Source organism: Myxocyprinus asiaticus, chromosome 34 (genome assembly GCF_019703515.2).
Source record: "Myxocyprinus asiaticus isolate MX2 ecotype Aquarium Trade chromosome 34, UBuf_Myxa_2, whole genome shotgun sequence".
Taxonomy (NCBI): Eukaryota; Metazoa; Chordata; class Actinopteri; order Cypriniformes; family Catostomidae; genus Myxocyprinus; species Myxocyprinus asiaticus.
The window spans coordinates 18,476,657-18,494,549 of NC_059377.1; the positions used below are offsets into that span (position 1 = coordinate 18,476,657).

The 17,893-nt window shown below is 38.6% G+C and overlaps 1 pseudogene; it reads left to right on the forward strand.

Annotated features, from left to right (window-relative positions):
* Positions 1–250: 250 nt before the first annotated feature.
* On the forward strand, positions 251–17,744 carry LOC127424963 (peroxisome biogenesis factor 1-like; annotated as a pseudogene).
* The last annotated feature ends 149 nt before the right edge of the window (positions 17,745–17,893 follow it).

Below are 17,893 nucleotides of genomic sequence, written 5' to 3' on the forward strand. Positions count from 1 at the left end.
TCACATAACTCTGTACGGCGAAAGTTTAACCCTTTACTGACAGCCCAGAGTCTTCTTAACTGAGATCAGTCAGTTTAAATTAATTTAAATTATGCATTGCGAATCGCAAAGCCAAAATACAATGTCCATGCATGTGTAAGCGGGGTCGCACAAGGTTAAAGAAAAATAACACAAAAAGTTTGATAGGTTTTAAACGATAAAATAATAAATATAATGTTCACAATTAGGACAAAAAGTATTTGTACACTTTATGGTTGTCATACCTGTGACATAATTTGATGAACTACAGATGTGGCTTGTCTTAGGCTAGCCTTAGAGTAGTTTTAAAGTCTAAAACCTAAGAGCTTCTTTCCAGGAGTTTCACAGCATGGCTCTGGAACAGCAACTCCTGGACCAAATCCGAGTCGTTTTTATTGGGGGTGTGTTTCCTGTGTGGGTGGACCAACATACTGTAATCTATATCAGGATAGGTCAGTTAGCCCTAATTTAAAGGTCAGTCATATGGGAGTTATTGCAGGTATAAATCAAACCATTTACATTAATGATCCTTTGTTCTTTAGCATCCCTCTCTCCATCTATCTCATATGGTCAACTGGAGCAGTTCACAGTGCTTGTTGTCTCCCCAAAACTACATGCTGGAGGTGAACAACTTCTCCAAACTCCCCCGGTAGAGCCAAGCCAGCGTTTACAAAAACAACAAAATGTTGATTCCACGCCTTCTTCCACCTCATCCTCTGTAGCCTCAAACGTCCATCTTGAAAACCTCAGTAATAATCAGGATTTTAACCAGATGCAGAATAAAGGCCAATGGGGAGCTGATCTGAAAAGCATGCTTACATACCTGTTTACAAGTAAATCTGAGCCTGCAAAAGAGAATATTACAGTTCCTACCATTCCCATCATCCTGAAAGACTGTATCCTCTGAACATGTGGAGGCCCTCCTGGGTCTGTCAGCCATCTTGGATCATGCCATGGAGATGTATATATACTGCCATAGAACCCACAACAACATGACAATCAGAGTCCAGGGCATTCAGCCCTAACATATGGGAGACTTTCAAAGGTTCTTTCTCCTATAGAAGTCAGAGAGAGAGTCAAGCAGGCCATGGAGAAATAGAAAGTAAGAGATGGACCTCACAAAGAGAAATGCTGTTGTGGTTAGGATGCTTTGTCATAATATAGAGAAGCTGCAGGAAGATCAAAGATTCAAAAGAAGTGAAGACATTTACTCTGGGAAGATTTGGGTAAGTACAGTTTTATTTTATTTTTTTTATTTATTTATTTATTTATTTATAGAAATATTCTATATTTTTGTTTTTTCATTGAAATCATTCATAATTATTAGCAAGATTCATTATTACTGTTGCTCAGAGTTAGTGTTAGGAATTTTAAGAAAACCCTAACCATTCAGTAAGTAATACACTTAGGCTTGTAATTAATCCCATCCCACACTATTTGTGCTACAGACATAAATGATACCTCAAATCGTGAGGTAGGCTATTACTTTTCTAAGCTATCTTAAGATTTTTACTCGGCAAGTTAAAAAAAATCCCATAGACTTGTATTGAAGGATGGACCCAAGCCAAAACTAGGGACCAGAATATCATAGGGCCTTGGAGGTGGGCTCTTTTGACTTGGGTCAGTAATTAACCACCTTAGCAACTGCATAGCAATGCCCTGGCAACTGCCTTTAACATTCTAGCATTGTGGCAGTGAGGTTTGCATGTGCATATATAACTTTAAAATATACTTTAATGTTTGTTACATTTATCAGATCCCAGTAGTGTTGCAAAAGCGAATGAGGATAGACCTTCATTCTGCTGTGAGAATTCAGCCTTTGAAATCAACACCCAGGGTAGCAGAAGCAGTCATGCTTCAACCGTTACAACCACTGGTAAGTAGTTTTTTCAGACTAATGCTTTATGTTGTTAGCCAGGTATTGAAAATATTGTATTGTAAGGTTGTTATTCTTTCTGTGTGCAGGCAGAGAGTGAGAGAGAGGATGAGATTCAAGCTGCGTTTCTAGATTGGCTTCATGCTCAGAGCCATCAGCCGTTAACCTGTCTGACAGCACGCTCTAACGTCATTCTCTTACCCTGTGCTGAAGATGTGGTAAAAGCTCTCATTGATCCAATAGAATATAGCATTTATTTTGTGGTTGTTATGGACTGCTAACCTGTGTTTGTCTCTTCTCAGCAAAGTCAGAGTTTGCATTGAATGTGTTTAAACCAGAGCAAGAGCAAGAAGATGAGATGTTCTTTCTGTCAGCCAGTTAACTAAAGAAAACAGATGTGCAGGTATCAGTTCACATACTTTTTTTTTTTTTAAATGGATAGTTCACCCAAAAATGAAAATTCTCTCATCATTTGCTCACCCTCATGCCATCCCAGATGTGTATGTAAAATTTTTGGAAGAATATCTCAGCTCTGTAGGTCCATTTTATGCAAGTGAATGGTGACCAGACATTTCAAGCTCCACAAATAACACAGGCAGAATAAAAGTAATTCGTATGACTCCAGTGGTTAAAACCATAACTTCAGAAGCAATATAATAGGTGTGTGTGAGAAACAAATCAATATTTAAGTCTTTTTTTGCTATAAATCTCCACTTTCAGCATGTGAAAGAATGTGAAAGTGGAGATTTATAGTAAATAAGGATTGAAATATTGATCTGTTTCTTACCCAAAGTGACTGCATCGCTTCAGAAGACAGATTAAACCACTGGAGTCGTATGGATTACTTTTATGCTGCCTTTATGTGATTTATGAAGCTTCAAAGGTCTGGCCACCATTCACTTGCATTGAAAGGAACTACAGAGCTGAAATATTCATCTAAAAATCTTTGTTTGTGTTCAGCAGAAGACAGAAAGTCATACACATCTGGGATGACATGAGGGTGAGTAAATGAGAGAATTTTCATTTTTGGGTGAACTATCCCTTTAAATTGATTGTCACTCTCCAGTCTGAAAAATACTAGCTCAATGCTTTTATGGTTTTGTTCAGGTGCTCAGGGAACTACACAATCTGGACCGCAGGGGCTCTGCAAACACTGATGGAGATACCTGTCTTGGCTTTCCCTTCCTCAGCTCTCTTGGGTATGCTAGAAATAACTATATATATATATATATATATATATATATATATATATATATATATATATATATATATATATATATATATATATATATATATATATATATATATATATATATATATAAAATTACTTTTTCTTCTGTGTAACACAAAAGGACATGGCACAATTTTAGCCTCAGTTCCTATTTACTTTTATTGCATCTTTTTGCATGCAATGAAAGTAAGTGATGACTGAGGCTGTCATTCTGCCTAAAGGCGCAGCCACAGTAACCTTCACACAGGGAAATTCTGCAGGTGAAATTCAGTCATATCAATGGGAATTTTCTTTTTAACATCACTCTCCCATAGTATAGTGTAGAATTATTAAAAGACTGCTTGGCAATTCGTTTTTTGCTTGTTTTAGACATGCTCAATGTCTGCCAGTGCCTTCTTCCCCTGTGGAATTTTGCCGTGAAGGTGCTTTTAGTGATTTTTTTTTTTTTCTTCATGGAAAGGTATACAAAATGTTTTCCTAATCCCTGAAAGATAATAATGAAATAAGTGTTGTGAGATATCTCACTGGTCTCTGTGACAGCTCTAGACTCTGAAAACAGCACAAAAAAATACAGTGTGTGTCCGTAGACAATGACGCTTTCTGCCTGTCAATCATTTCATATGTTCTCATAGTATTGTAGTTGCAACAAATTATTGAGGCATAATGCCATTTTTATGCCATGTTGCGCATAACAGTTGTCAGTTGATGGTGCTATTTTGTTGCTGTTGTTTTTGACAACTTTTTTGCTTGTGTCGGTCTCAATAAAGCTAATTTCGCTCACAACACCTTTAACATCTCTTTCTGTATTCACAGAAGAAAAAAGTCATACAGGTTTGTCACAACATGAGGGTGAATAAATGATGACAGAATTTTTTAGTACACTATATGTACAGTTGAAGCTTACATACACCTTAGCCAAATACATTTAAACTCAGTTTTTCATAATTCCTGACATTTAATCATAGAAAACATTCCCTGTCTTAGGTCAGTTAGGATCACTACTTTATTTTAAGAATGTGAAATGTCAGAATAATTTTAGAGAGAATTATTTATTTCAACTTTTATTTCTTCAATCACATTCCCAGTTGGTCAGAAGTTTACGTACACTCTGTTAGGATTTGATAGCATTGCCTTTAAATTGTTTGTACTTGGGTTCAAATGTTTTGGGTAGCCTTCCACAAGCTTCTCACAATAATTTTCTGGAATTATTTCCCATTCCTCCAGTCAAAACTGGTGTAACTGAGTCAGATTTGTAGGCCTCCTTGCTTGCACATGCTTTTTCAGTTCTGCCCACAAATTTTCTATCTGATTGAGGTCAGGGTTTTGTGATGGCCACTTCAATACCTTGACTTTGTTGTCCTTAAGCCATTTTGCCACAACTTTGGAGGTATGCTTGGGGTCATTGTCCATTTGGAAGACCCATTTGTGACCAAGCTTTAACTTCCTGGCTGATGTCTTGAGATGTTGCTTCAATATATCCACATAATTTTCCTTCCTCATGATGCCATCTATTTTGTGAAGTGCACCAGTCCCTCCTGCAGCAAAGTACCCCCACAACATGATGCTGCCACATCCATGCTTCACAGTTGGGATGGTGCTCTTCGGCTTGAAAGAACACCATTTTTGCACCATTTTTCTCCAAATATAACAATAGTTATTATTTTGTTTCATCAGACCGGAGGACATTTCTCCAAAAAGTAAGATCTTTGTCCCCATGTGCACTTGCAAACTGTAGTCTGGCTTTTTTATGGTGGTTTTGGAGCAGTGGCTTCTTCCTTGCTGAGCGACCTTTCAGGTTATGTTGATATAGGGCTCGTTTTACTGTGGATATAGATACTTGTCTACCAGTTTCACACCAGTATCTTCATAAGGTACTTTGCTGTTGTTCTAGGATTGATTTGCACTTTTCGCACCAAACTACTTTCATCTATTGGAGACAGAATGTGTCTCCTTCCTGAGTGGTATGATGGCTGCGTGGTCCCATGGTGTTTATACTTGAGTAATATTGTTTGTACAGATGAACGTGGTACCTTCAGGCATTTGGAAATTGCTCCCGAGGATGAACCAGACTTGTGGAGGTCCACAATTATTTCTGAGGTCTTGGCTGATTTCTTTTGATTTTCCCATGATGTCAAACAAAGAGGCACTGAGTTTGAAGGTAGGCCTTAAAATACATCCACAGGTACACCTCCAGTTCAGTACACCACCTATCAGAAGAATTGTCTAAAAGCTTGACATTATTTTCTGTAATTTTCAAAGCTGCTTAAAGGCAGTTAACTTAGTGTATGTAAACTTCTGACCCACTTGAATTGTGATATAGTCAATTAAAAGTGAAACAACCTGTCTGTAAACAGTTGTTGGAAAAATGACTCGTGTTATGCACAAAGTCCTAAACGACTTATAGTTTGCTAATATGAAATCCGTGGAGTGGTTAAAAAATTTGCTTTAATGACTTCAACCTAAGTGTATTTAAACTTCTGACTTCAACTGGAGCTGTTTTATGTTACTAGTGATTGTGCCTGTTCAGATTTGTCTGGGTCCTGACTGTTTTCTCAGTGGGGTAGAGGACATCAGCAGGCCTGCTTTTGAACACATCTGTCATGCTCTAATGGGAGGTCCTCTCTCCCTTGACCTGGTCTCTACAGGATGTGGACTCATCGGTGGAGCTCTGCTCATCACAGGACACAAAGTAATCTTCAGGTTCCTCCAAGTCGAATGTTAATCTTTCTGCTTATGCAATAAGTATAAAGAAACAATAATGCAACCTTATTGAAATACAGTGTAAACCAGCCTGAGTTGCTAAGACCAGCAAATCACATGAGGTATAGAGTGTGCTGGAGTGTGTGCTAAATCTTCTGCTGATCTCTACAGGGCAGTGAGAAGACGTCTCTCTCCAGAGCACTGTGTCGAAAGGCCAATGAAGAGTTGGATGCCCATGTGCAAGTGGTAGACTGTAAGACACTGAAAGGTGGGCACAAAAAAAACATACATGCTTGCTCTGTATTCCATCCGGCAATGTTTGTAAGATTGTTAGCAGTGCAATTTGTCGATTCTCAATACCAACTTCATTTAACCATTTCAGTCACTGTTTTTATGGGACTAATGGTGCAGAAATGTAATACTTCAGCTTTAATGCATGATTCTAAAAAGATTTTGTGGCAGATTTTATTTATTGTGTCTCTTGTCATTCATAAATATTAATATTATGAATTAATTTCTTAGGCAAGAGAGCAGACACAATCAGACAAAAGCTGGAGGAGGTTTTTGAGCAGGCGGCTTGGAGACACCCTCAGTGGTCCTGCTGGATGACCTGGATCACGTGACAGGTGCACGGACATGAGCACGGACCGGTGGCCATATTGCGACAGCACATCGCACAGAGTAATACGTCGCAACAGACACATCTGGCCCCTCACACATCTGCCTGAGGATCCTTGAAGTCTGATGGACATCTTCACTACGTGTTTTGTTCAGGTCTGAGGAATTCGGTGGATGAGATGGTGGTATGTTCCAGTCTCGTTGCTCTGGTTGTCACGGCACAGAGTGAACATTCCCTTCATTGGACCTTGACTGAGGTGCAGGACTCACACTTCTTCCAAAGCTTCAGCAAGATCCAAACACCGGATCAGGTTAGGTCAGGACAATGTGGTTCCCATGTGTCTTTTCTTTCTCTATAACTTCCTTGCTGTTTGTATTGTTTCTATATAATCTAAAATGTTTGTACATAGTGTTTTATAAAAAGTTGCTATGGATATATCAATTGTATGGTTTCTCTTTGAAGACTCAAAGGGATGAGATTCTGAGGTCACTGATACACAAAAAGAATCTTATGGACTGTCAGACTACTCTTGATCTGGACAGTGTTGCCAAGGAAACAGAAGGGTACATGCCACAAGACTTGAATCTGCTGCTTAAGAGAGCCATCCATGCCAACACTGTACACAGCAGAAGCAATGGCAGCTCTGAAGGCAAGCTCGAATTAAGTCAGTGGTTCTCAACCAGAGGTCCGGGACCCACAAGGTTCCGCAACACACTTCCAAGGGGTCCTCAAGATGACTTGAAATTAATTTAAAATAAGAAATATTAAAATAAATAAAATAATCCTACTTAATTAAAATGCTAAAAAATACTTTAAGATGTATGCCTACAAATTATAAACAGACTCTTTCTGAAACTTCTAGAATCAAAAATTACCCATGATTAATTATTTTAATCAGACACGTCTAGTTTCGGGCGAGGGGGCCTTCAAATATTGCCTTGGAGTCAAAAAGGTTGAGAACCACTGAATTAAGTCATACCTTTCAAAGATTCAACAGTCCATCTGAAATCTGTTGTAGTTAAGATTTCTTATTCCACAGATTTGAGCTATAAGGACTTCAAACAGGCTCTTCAGGGCTTCGCCCCACCTTCACTATGGGGGGCTCAGTTGCAGGCGCCTAGCGGGGCGGGCATGGAGAGAATCGGGGGGCTTCACCAGGCACGTCAGCTCCTGATGGACATTATACTGCTGCCAGCTAAGGTACAAAAATATATCCAGGACCTATCCAAGAAGAGTTGGAAAACTGGTTACAAATCTCTGTTAAAAGGTCTGTTGTCTCATGTGTTCCAGTACCCCCTGCTTTTCTCAAGTCTGCCCATGTGTCAGTGCTCTGGTGTGATGCTCTATGGAGCTCCCGGTACAGGAAAACCTCTGCTAGCTGGAGCTGTCGCCAAGGAGAGCGGCACGAACTTTATTAGCATCAAGGTATAACACAGTGTGAATATATAATCAAAATATCTAATATGTATATAGATAGACAGACAGATTGATAGATAGATTGAAAGGAATATTCCGGGTTCAATACAAGTTAAGCTCAATCGACAGCATTTGTGGCATAATGTAGATTACCACAAAAAATAATGTTAGCTCATCCCCCCTTTTTTTTTTTTTTTTTAAGTAAAGTCGAATTATTATTGTTTTTGGTAATTAACATTATGCCACAAATGCTGTCGATAGACCTAAACTTGTATTGAACCCGGAATATTCCATCTTAGTCAAGCAACGTTCCTCAATGATTGTAAAATCTGTCTGTTTCTCCAGGGTCCTGAGCTCCTCAGCAAGTATATTGGTGCAAGTGAGCAGGCAGTTAGAGATGTGTTTCAGAGGTCTGTCTCAATACAAATTGCCCTTTTCAGTATGAAATACTGCATATTACCACCAGTTTACTAGAGTCTCCAGCAGATTTTTCTTTGTGTTGCAGCAGGGCTCAAGCAGCTAAGCCTTGCATTCTGTTCTTTGATGAGTTTGACTCTCTGGCGCCTCGGAGAGGTCAGCTCACACAGCTGGATGGAGTGGAGGGACTGACAGGTAGCAGGGTAAAAGATCAAATGCGTTTGCCTGGGTCATAGAACAAATATAAGCTGTGTCTCAAATGATGCACTATAGTCTTTGCACTCGGCCATCTAGTGTATGAATCTTCACTGAATTATGTCATGTAGAACAAAGACAAATGTTGACTTGTCAGACTTCTGAATTATTGTATGAGAAATATTTAGTGTATATTTTACATTTGAAAGATTGCAGTATTGTGTATGCAGTTATGGGCATGCCACTGTAGAAAAATGGCAATTGTCTGTTAAGTGAGTGCAGTGACTCTTTCTTATTTCTAGGGGTGTATGTTTTGGCTGCCACCAGTCATCCCGACCTAATAGACCCTGCTCTTCTGAGGCCCGGGCGACTGACAAGTCTCTCTACTGCCCTCCTCCAGATCGGGTCAGCTTGCTGTCTGGCACACATCAGTTTATCATCTCTACACCAAAATAAACTGCCTTTTCAATTAACTGATTCTTGCTGTCATTCAGGAGGCACGCCTGGAGATCCTGAGGGCTCTGACTCGCTCTGTGCCACTGGCTGCATATGTGGACTTGGAGCAGGTTGCTGTGGCAACAGAGCTGTTCACTGGAGCTGACCTGAAGGCCCTTCTCTATAATGCCCAGCTCGAGGCAATACTCAGCACCTTGGGGCCCAACCTTCTGCATGTAGGTTACAAACAAACTCAAACAAACATACATACATCCATCACAGTAGATATTGGAAATGACGCAAAGAAGAGCTTCTGTTAACTGGCCAAGTGGGTAACACTAATAATCTGTAAAAGGGCCAGATATTTTCAGAATAATCGGCCTGGTCAATACATCGATCTATCATTACCCCATATATAAAAATAATGTACGTCACTATATCAGTACAATGATGTGAGCATGCAGAATTGCTGTAACAACTCAGAATGTACAGGCTTGTGTCTGAAGCTGACTCTGTTGTTTAATAGGTTCTGGGCTCAGAGTCTGACAGTGTTGTCAGCCTCTCCTCCCTGATCTTCCTGAACCACAGCAGCGGGTCAGATGACTCTGCTGGGGAAGGGGATGCAGGACTGGAGAGCTCTATGGTTCTGCTGGACTCCAGTGAGTTCCCACCTGAGGACCCACATCACAACATCTGGCGCCTTTATTTGGGAGCTCCTTTGAGACTGAACTGGATAACCATTCACTATCTGAACTGGAGTCTAAGTGTACAAATGGAGATATGATGGGTTAAGAATAATTATGTACAAATCAATGTTGTATTGATACAAATGTCATTTCAGTATAATTTATTTTAACACTGATTTGCTAATGAGTTTGTGTTCCATTTGCTCTGCTCTCAGAATTCTCAGTGCCTGTCTGGCCCCAACTCTACTGCTCCTGATCTGACTGGGGCATCAGTGAGGGACTCAAGCTCTTGTTATGCCCCAGTCCTCATGTCCTGTCTGCAGGAAGGCTTTCAGGAACTGACCCATGAGCAGAACGGCTCCGAGCAGTGGTCAGTACTGTAAAGAATAGTTACCACAGAAACATGGTCAGTTACATTCATGATCTATCAAATCATGTTCTTTCCATCCATCTATACGTCTGTCTGTCTTTTTTTTATGTCCATCTATCTACTGTATCTGTCTATCTATCTATCTTTCTGTCTGTCATTCTATCTGTCATTCTTTCTATCATTCTGTCCATGTCTGTCTGTCTGTCTATCTGATAGACTGATCGACAGATAGACATTCTGTCTAAGTCTATCTGTCGGTCTGTCATTCTGTCTGCCTGTCTATCATTCATTCTTTCTGTCTGTCTGTCTGTTTATTGTTCTATCTATATATCTGTCTGGAATTCTATCTGTCTGTCTGTTTATCTGTCTGTCTGTCTTGTCTGGCGTTCTATCTGTCTGTCTGTCTATCATTCTGTCTGTCTGTCTGCCTGCCTGCCTTTCTGTCTGTCTGTCTGTTGTTCATTCTATCTATTTGTCTGTCTGTTATCTATCTATCTATCTATCTATCTATCTACAGTGTCTGTCTGTCTATCTATCTATCTATCTATCTATCTGTCTACAGTATCTGTCTGTCTATTTATCATTCTATCTGTCTCTCTGTCTTTTTGTCTCGTTTTATCGGTAACACTTTACAATAAGGTTGCATTAGTTAACATTAATAAATGCCTTAGTTAACATTAGTTAATGCATTATTTAGCATGAACTAACAATGAACAACACTTATTTACTGCATTTATTAATCTTGGTTAATGTTAATTTATACATATACTAACATACATTACAGTTCTACTCAGCAGTCATTGAGTCTGTCCTCTGCACTTCTGTAACTGTCTGGTTTGGTTCAGCTATGAAATCGGATATCAGAAGACTACAAAGGACAGTCCGGACTGCTGAGAGGATTAATGGTTGTCCCCTGCCCTCCCTTCAAGAACTATACACTTCCAGATTGAGGAAAAGGCTGGAAAAATCACTCTGGACCCCACTCACCCTGCCCACTACATTTTTGAACTGTTGCTTTGTGGCCAACACTTCAGAGCTCTGAGCACCAGAACCGTCAGGCACAGGAATAGTTTTTTCCCCCAGGCTATCCATCTCATGAACTGTTAAAACTGCCCCATTGAGCTATAATTAATGTGCAATACACAGCTTAGTCTTTTTATATTATCCAACACATCCTACCTCTTCTGCCATTATATTCCCTTGCACTGCACATAACCGATTATTAGATATATTTAGATTTGCACTACGTGTGTATATATATATATATATATATATATATATAATTTATTTATATTGTTTATTGTGTATTCTATATATACTTTTTTCAATATTTATCTATTTTTTTTTATTCAATTGTAATTTTTTTTTTAAAGTCTTGTTGCTGTTTTTGTATTGTTGTACACTGGAAGCTCCTGTCACCAAGTCAAATTCCTTGTATGTATAAGCATACTTGGGCAATAAAGCTCATTCTGATTCTGATAATTAATGTGTTTATAATGTTTGTTGACTTTTAATTAATGATAAATAAAGATAATTAAGTATTTACTGTGCATATTTGTGAACATTATTGTAAAGTGTAACATATTTCAACATTACCTAATGTGTTACTAATGTAGGCTCTTTACTAACATTATTTAACAATAAAAAAGCATTACTTTTAGGTATTGACAGACCTTATTGTAAAGCAATTCACACGTTACAAACATTTGCAGGACGTGTATTAGCATTACAAAGCAAAGGTAACACATTCTTTAAAATATCTAATCACTATCAAATCAACAATCAATATCACATAGTTCTGAGAACACTGCAGAAGAAAATCAGTTAAAAAATAAAAATCTTTAGCAACATACACAATAATGTGAAAACTGTCAAATAAGTTTTGCATGAGAGAACTCCGCTCACGTTTTCTTAAAAAAAAAAGTTTACTGTAAAAGGGTGCTGTTCATTGTTAGTTAACGTTAGCTAACGCATTAAGTAACGTTAACTTATACATATTTTTAATGTTAAGAAATGTGTTAGTATAACAAATTATGTAAATAAGCGTTGTTCATAGTTAGTTCATGTTAACTAATGCATTAACTAATGTTAACTGAGGCATTAACTAATGTTAACAAATGCAACCTTATTGTAAAGTGTTTCCATTTTATCTATTGATCGTTCTATCATTCTGTCCATCTATTATTCATTCTATCTCTCTATCTTTCTGTCTTGATTCTGAGGAATTTGTTGGAGTATGTATCAGTCAGTAGTCACTGTTGGTACTGTTGGGTCAGATTCACTGGTCTCCTGTGTTTGTAGGATGACTCTTCTCTGGTAAAGAGAGGTCCCAGTAAGCCTGGTTCTCTCATATGTCAAGCTCACCTGACCTCAGCTCTGGCTAACACTAGAGCATCTGTCAGCAGAGAAGACTGGAGGAGATACACTGAACTGAGAGCCTTGCCTACATTTATACAGCTCAGGGCATTTTTAGACAGTGAATTTTTGTGGCTAGGGGATAGTCTGTTCATGTGTGATTGGTGTAAAAAAAAAAAAATATGTTTGTATCACACGTCACTTTCGTTTTTCCTTAAGTGTGAATGCAGACTTATGATTAACTGATTGTGCATTAAGCGTTATGAAATATTTCAATTTTAATAATGTAAGCCGGGGGATGTGTCAAGAACTTCAGTTCGGTAGCACTGAAGAAGTAAATTTAAATCATTTAGATATCATTAATTTTCTTAGTGATGTTTTTTAAATTATTTTTATTTGTTAAGCTGCTATAGGAAATGTTTGAAAGAACAAATGTATATGTGGGAAATATGTAATTAATTAAGTTTTTAATAAATGACCATTCTAGGAATTCTGATGTTCATGTTAAATTTTTACATCACAGACAGATTTCATATATGGTTTTGTCTGAGGCAGATATCTAGAGACCAATATCTAGGAATGTGCAGGGTGGCTCATGGCTGATATAATGCCAATATACAATTTAATGACAGCAAAAGAGATGTGTACAAAATATCTGAAATGAAATAAACACTATTTACTCAAATTTAACACAAATAAAAAATAAATTTATTAGGCCCTGTCCATTGTCAAGGATGTCGATTGACTTTGGACACAACTGGGAGGCAACACTTCTGTTAATTGGTCTATGAGTTCATCATATATGTTCAAAGAAATTGCCATCAAAGAGTACATAATAAATGTACTGTGTAGTTGGTGTTTTTAAAATCAGTTTCTTCAATTCTACCATCAAGTGATACTTACCAGAAGGTGGCAATATATTCCAATCGTGGATGCTGCTGAATCTGTATTCAAAGAGATACTTGTCCTTCCCTTTGGAAGAATCCTCTTTTTTATCAACCTTGAAGGCCTCTGATTTATTCTGTGGGTAGCTGATCTGCAAACCCCCAAGATCTGAGTATCTCTTAAATTGATTTTTCAAACCACACCTTCTTCATAGTCTTTGGACATGCCCTGAAGCTAAAGCTGTCTCTGCAACTTTGATTATCATTAACTTTCAAAGCACATTCACAGTTCTGCCCTCTTGTGAGCTGGATTTCCCCCTCACATATCTTTGTGCTGAATTCAGAGTTACTGCAAGACGTACTACAGCCTACATATATTCAGCCTTATGCAGCAATTTTTGCTGAGTTAAATATAGTGAGCCTTTGTTCTGGCCCCTGCTGGTAGTATTGTATGGGCTTGCGCTGAGGACCACAGAAGAGCTGGAAGCCCATTTGACTGTATCTCAAGCCAAGTGACATGCGACTAGAATAGACCAGCACTGTGAGAGTGCTCCCGTCCTTAGACTGTGAGAGAAGCATAATTGCATTCTGCAGGACACATTTGTCCAGTCTGTGTAGAACCAGCATCTGTTTATACACAAGTCTGTACTCATAAATAAGTCCTTATTTTACATTTACACATTTGGCAGACGCTTTTATCCAAAGCGAATTACAGTGTACTTATTACAGGGACAGTATCCCCGGAGCAACCTGGAGTTAAGTGCCTTGCCCAAGGACACAATGGTGGTGGTTGTGGGGATTGAACCAGCAACCTTCTGATTACCAGTTATGTGCTTTTGCCCACCACCACTTTCAGCGCCTCAAGGGAAGCAAGGTCTCAGAGCACTGCTTCATTGAAATGTGCTATGTGTCAAATATTTTAACACAGCAGTTGTTACTATATATCTTCACTTTCACATTTTGAAAGTGAAAGTAGAGATTTAGAAAGAAAAAAAAAGAACTTAAATATTGATCTGTTTCTCACCCACACCTATCATATGTCTTCTGAAGAGATGGATTAAACCACTGGAGCCATATGGATTACTTTTATGCTGCCTTTTTGTGCTTTTTGGAGCTTCTAAGGTCTGATCACCATTCTCTTGCATTGTAAGGAACTACAGAGCTGAAATATTCTTCTAAAAATCTTTGTGTTCTGCAGAACAAAGAAAATCATTCACATCTGGGATGGCAAAAGGATTAGGATGAGAATTTTCATTTTTGGGTGAACTTTCCCTTCAAACTTGGGAAGTAAACTACACCGATCAGCCACAACATTAAAACCACCTGCCTAATATTGTGTAGGTCCCCCTCGTGCCGTCAAAACAGCTCTGACCCGTCGAGGCATGGACTCCACAAGACCTCTGAAGGTGTCCTGTGGTATATGGCACTAAGCCGTTAGCAGCATATCCTACAAGTCCTGTAAGTTGCGAGGTAGGGCTTCCATGGATCGGACTTGTTGGTCCAGCACATCCCATAGATGATCAATCGGATTGAGATTTGGGGAATTTGGAGGCCAAGTCAAAACATTAAACTCTTTGTCATGTTCCTCAAACCATTCCTGAACAATTTTTGAAGTGAGGCAGGGCAAATGATCCTGCTGAAAGAGGCCACTGCCATCAGGGAATACTGTTGCCATGAAGGGGTGTATGTGGTCTGCAACAATCTTTAGGTAGGTAGTACATGTCAAAGTAACATCCACATGAATGCCATGACTCAAGGTTTCCCAGCAGAACATTGCCCAGAGCATCACACTGCCTCCGCCGGCCTGCCTTCTTCCCATAGTGCATCCTGCTTCCATCTCTTCCCAAGGTAACCGACGCACACGCACCCGGCAGTCCACATGATCTAAAAGAAAACCTGATTCATCAGACCAGGCCACCTTCTTCCATTGCTCCATGGTCCAGTTCTCTCGCTCACGTGCCCATTGTAGGTGCTTTTGGCGGTGGACAGGGGTCAGCATGGTCACTCTTGACTGGTCTGCGGCTACGCTGCAATGCACTGTGTGTTCTGACACCTTTCTATCATGGCCAGCATTAAGTTTTTCAGCAATTTGTGCTACAGTAGCTCTTCTGTGGGATCGGACCAGACGGGCTAGCCTTCGCTCCCCACGCGCATCAGTGAGCCTTGGGCACCCATGACCCTGTCGTCGGTTCACCCGTTGTCCTTCCTTGGACCACTTTTGGTAGGTACTAACCACCGCATACCGGAAACACCAAACAAGACCTGCCATTTTGGAAATGCTCTGATCCAGTCATCTAGCCATCAAAATTTGGCCCTTGTCAAAGCTCAGATCCTTAAGATTGGCCATTTTTCCTGCTTCCAACACATGAAATTCAAGAAACTAATTTGACAGGTGCCATTGTAATGATATAATCAATGTTATTCACTTCACCTGTTAGTGGTTTTAATGTTGTGTCTGATCAGTGTATGTTCTCCTCAGCATTAGTCCCGTGGCTAGAATTTTTGTTTTTTAACACAGATAATACTTGATCCACCTTTGGTGTGAGGAGGATTATTGTGGTTTTATTTCTCTAATCTCAGCAGATTAACTGATCTCTGGTTTAAATTGTAAAAAGACACAAACTGACTTTGAAACAAAAACCCAACATACAGACTAAAGAATACTGTTGACAACATTGTTACTGAAAAGATTCTCTCAATGGAACATGTTTTTATGGTTTGTAAACTAAGGCCCTGTTGCAGCTTGTTTTCATGCTATTAATAATCTTAATCAGACCTGGAGACAAATTTTGCAAATTAATAAATTCTGCTTTGCATCATTAATAATGATATGCTCATCTACAGAACTAGTTGAAAGAAAAACTGAGGCTATTCTGTAGAGGCAATGCAAAATATGAAGGAGGCTGTGTATGTACTAGGTGGTAATTCACACGGAGGAGATGGACCCATAAGAGTTTAAAGAGTTTATTTATCCCGAGCCCTCTTGCACTAAAACGTCCTATAAAATATTCTAACAAACAAACTCTCTTGTCTCTTATTTCAGCAAATGTATGTCTTCCTGTCACTGAGGACTTTGACTTCATTAAATGTTTATGGTGGTTTTTAAAACACCTAATTAGACAACCATTAAGTTGTTAATTTCTCTTCAGAAATAGGTTTAAAAGCAATCTTTTAAGGGTAGTAACCTTTGATTTAGGCTCATACCTATATTTTGACACTTTATTTTGTCATCAGATTACTGTTTTGTTTATGAATAATGCATTGCAAATTAACAAAGAGGTACAAAAGCTATTAAATTGTTTTAAAAATAAATAATTTCCATTAAACATGGATCTGTTGATAACATGACAGGCAAAAATTTTAAGAGAGCCACAATGAAAGATAAATACAAGATATATATATATATATATATATACACACACACACACACGTACGTTGCAGTTTTAAATAGAACTCACATTTTTCATATTATGATAGATCATTACAAATTTATATTCGGAATTATTATATTCAACATGCTTTTTCGGATTTCATTTATTTTGGTTGGTATTTTTTTATATTACACGCAAAAATTATTATAAACGTAGTACAACGCAATACATTTACATAATTAATTATAAATAAACCATCAACTTTTTATATCTGTGTTTTCTTGCTTATGCAATGATATGCATGAATTTGCCGATATGAAAAACCAGTGGTGGATATTGGGGGTTTATATCAATGGTTATAGTTGATGGTTTTAATTTGGTCAATAATTGGCCGATACGTCGGTGCATTTCTACACAGTGCCAGTCCTAGCCTTTTGGGGGCCCTAAGCAAAAATTTAGTATGTTTGTAACACTACTAATAATGTCTTTGAAAATAATGGGGCAATCATCTTTTAGATTTGGTACAGTAACAATATAAAAGCTAATTATTTAATGTTATACCACACTTAACATTTTTGTAAATTTTTATTTTATATTTTTATGCTCAAATATATATAAGGCCTTTGTATGTTTGAGGACAGGGTCCCTGCAAGGTGATTGTCATATATTTGGGGGTTTGAAAACCACTGGTCTAGCGCATACGCCATATGCCCACCTATTTTTTTTTCTAAGGATTTTGCATATTCAGAATCAGAATGAGCTTTATTGCCAAGTATGCTCAGGTACACAAGGGATTTTTTTTTTTTGGAGAAACAAGCAAGTGCACACAGAATATTACAGTGAGACAGAATATAAAACAAGATAAGAGCATAAAAAGACTTACAAATAAATAAATAGGACATAGAATGGTGCAAGTGGTAATATATGTGCAAGGTAGGGATATGTACAGTTATTAAATTAAATATGAGTGAATTTACATATGTACAGTACTTGACATATTTATACATTATTGCACTATGGGAGTCCTGAGGCAGTTTAATTGTTCTTGTGGAAAATGGCCTCAGGGTAAAAACTGTTCTTGTGCCTGATGGTGTGTGCAGTCCAGAGTGGGTCTACCTGCACGTTTCCTCACTCTGGAGACGTGCAGCTCTTGGAGGGTGGGTACCAATAATCCTCTAAGCAGGCCTGACTGTCAATTGTAGTTTCCTTCTGTCTGATTTAGTGGCTGAACCAAAACCAGACAGTTGTACACAGGACTGACTCAAATGAAGGCTGAGTAGAACCGTGTCAGCGGCTCCTGTGGCAGGTTGAACTTCCTCA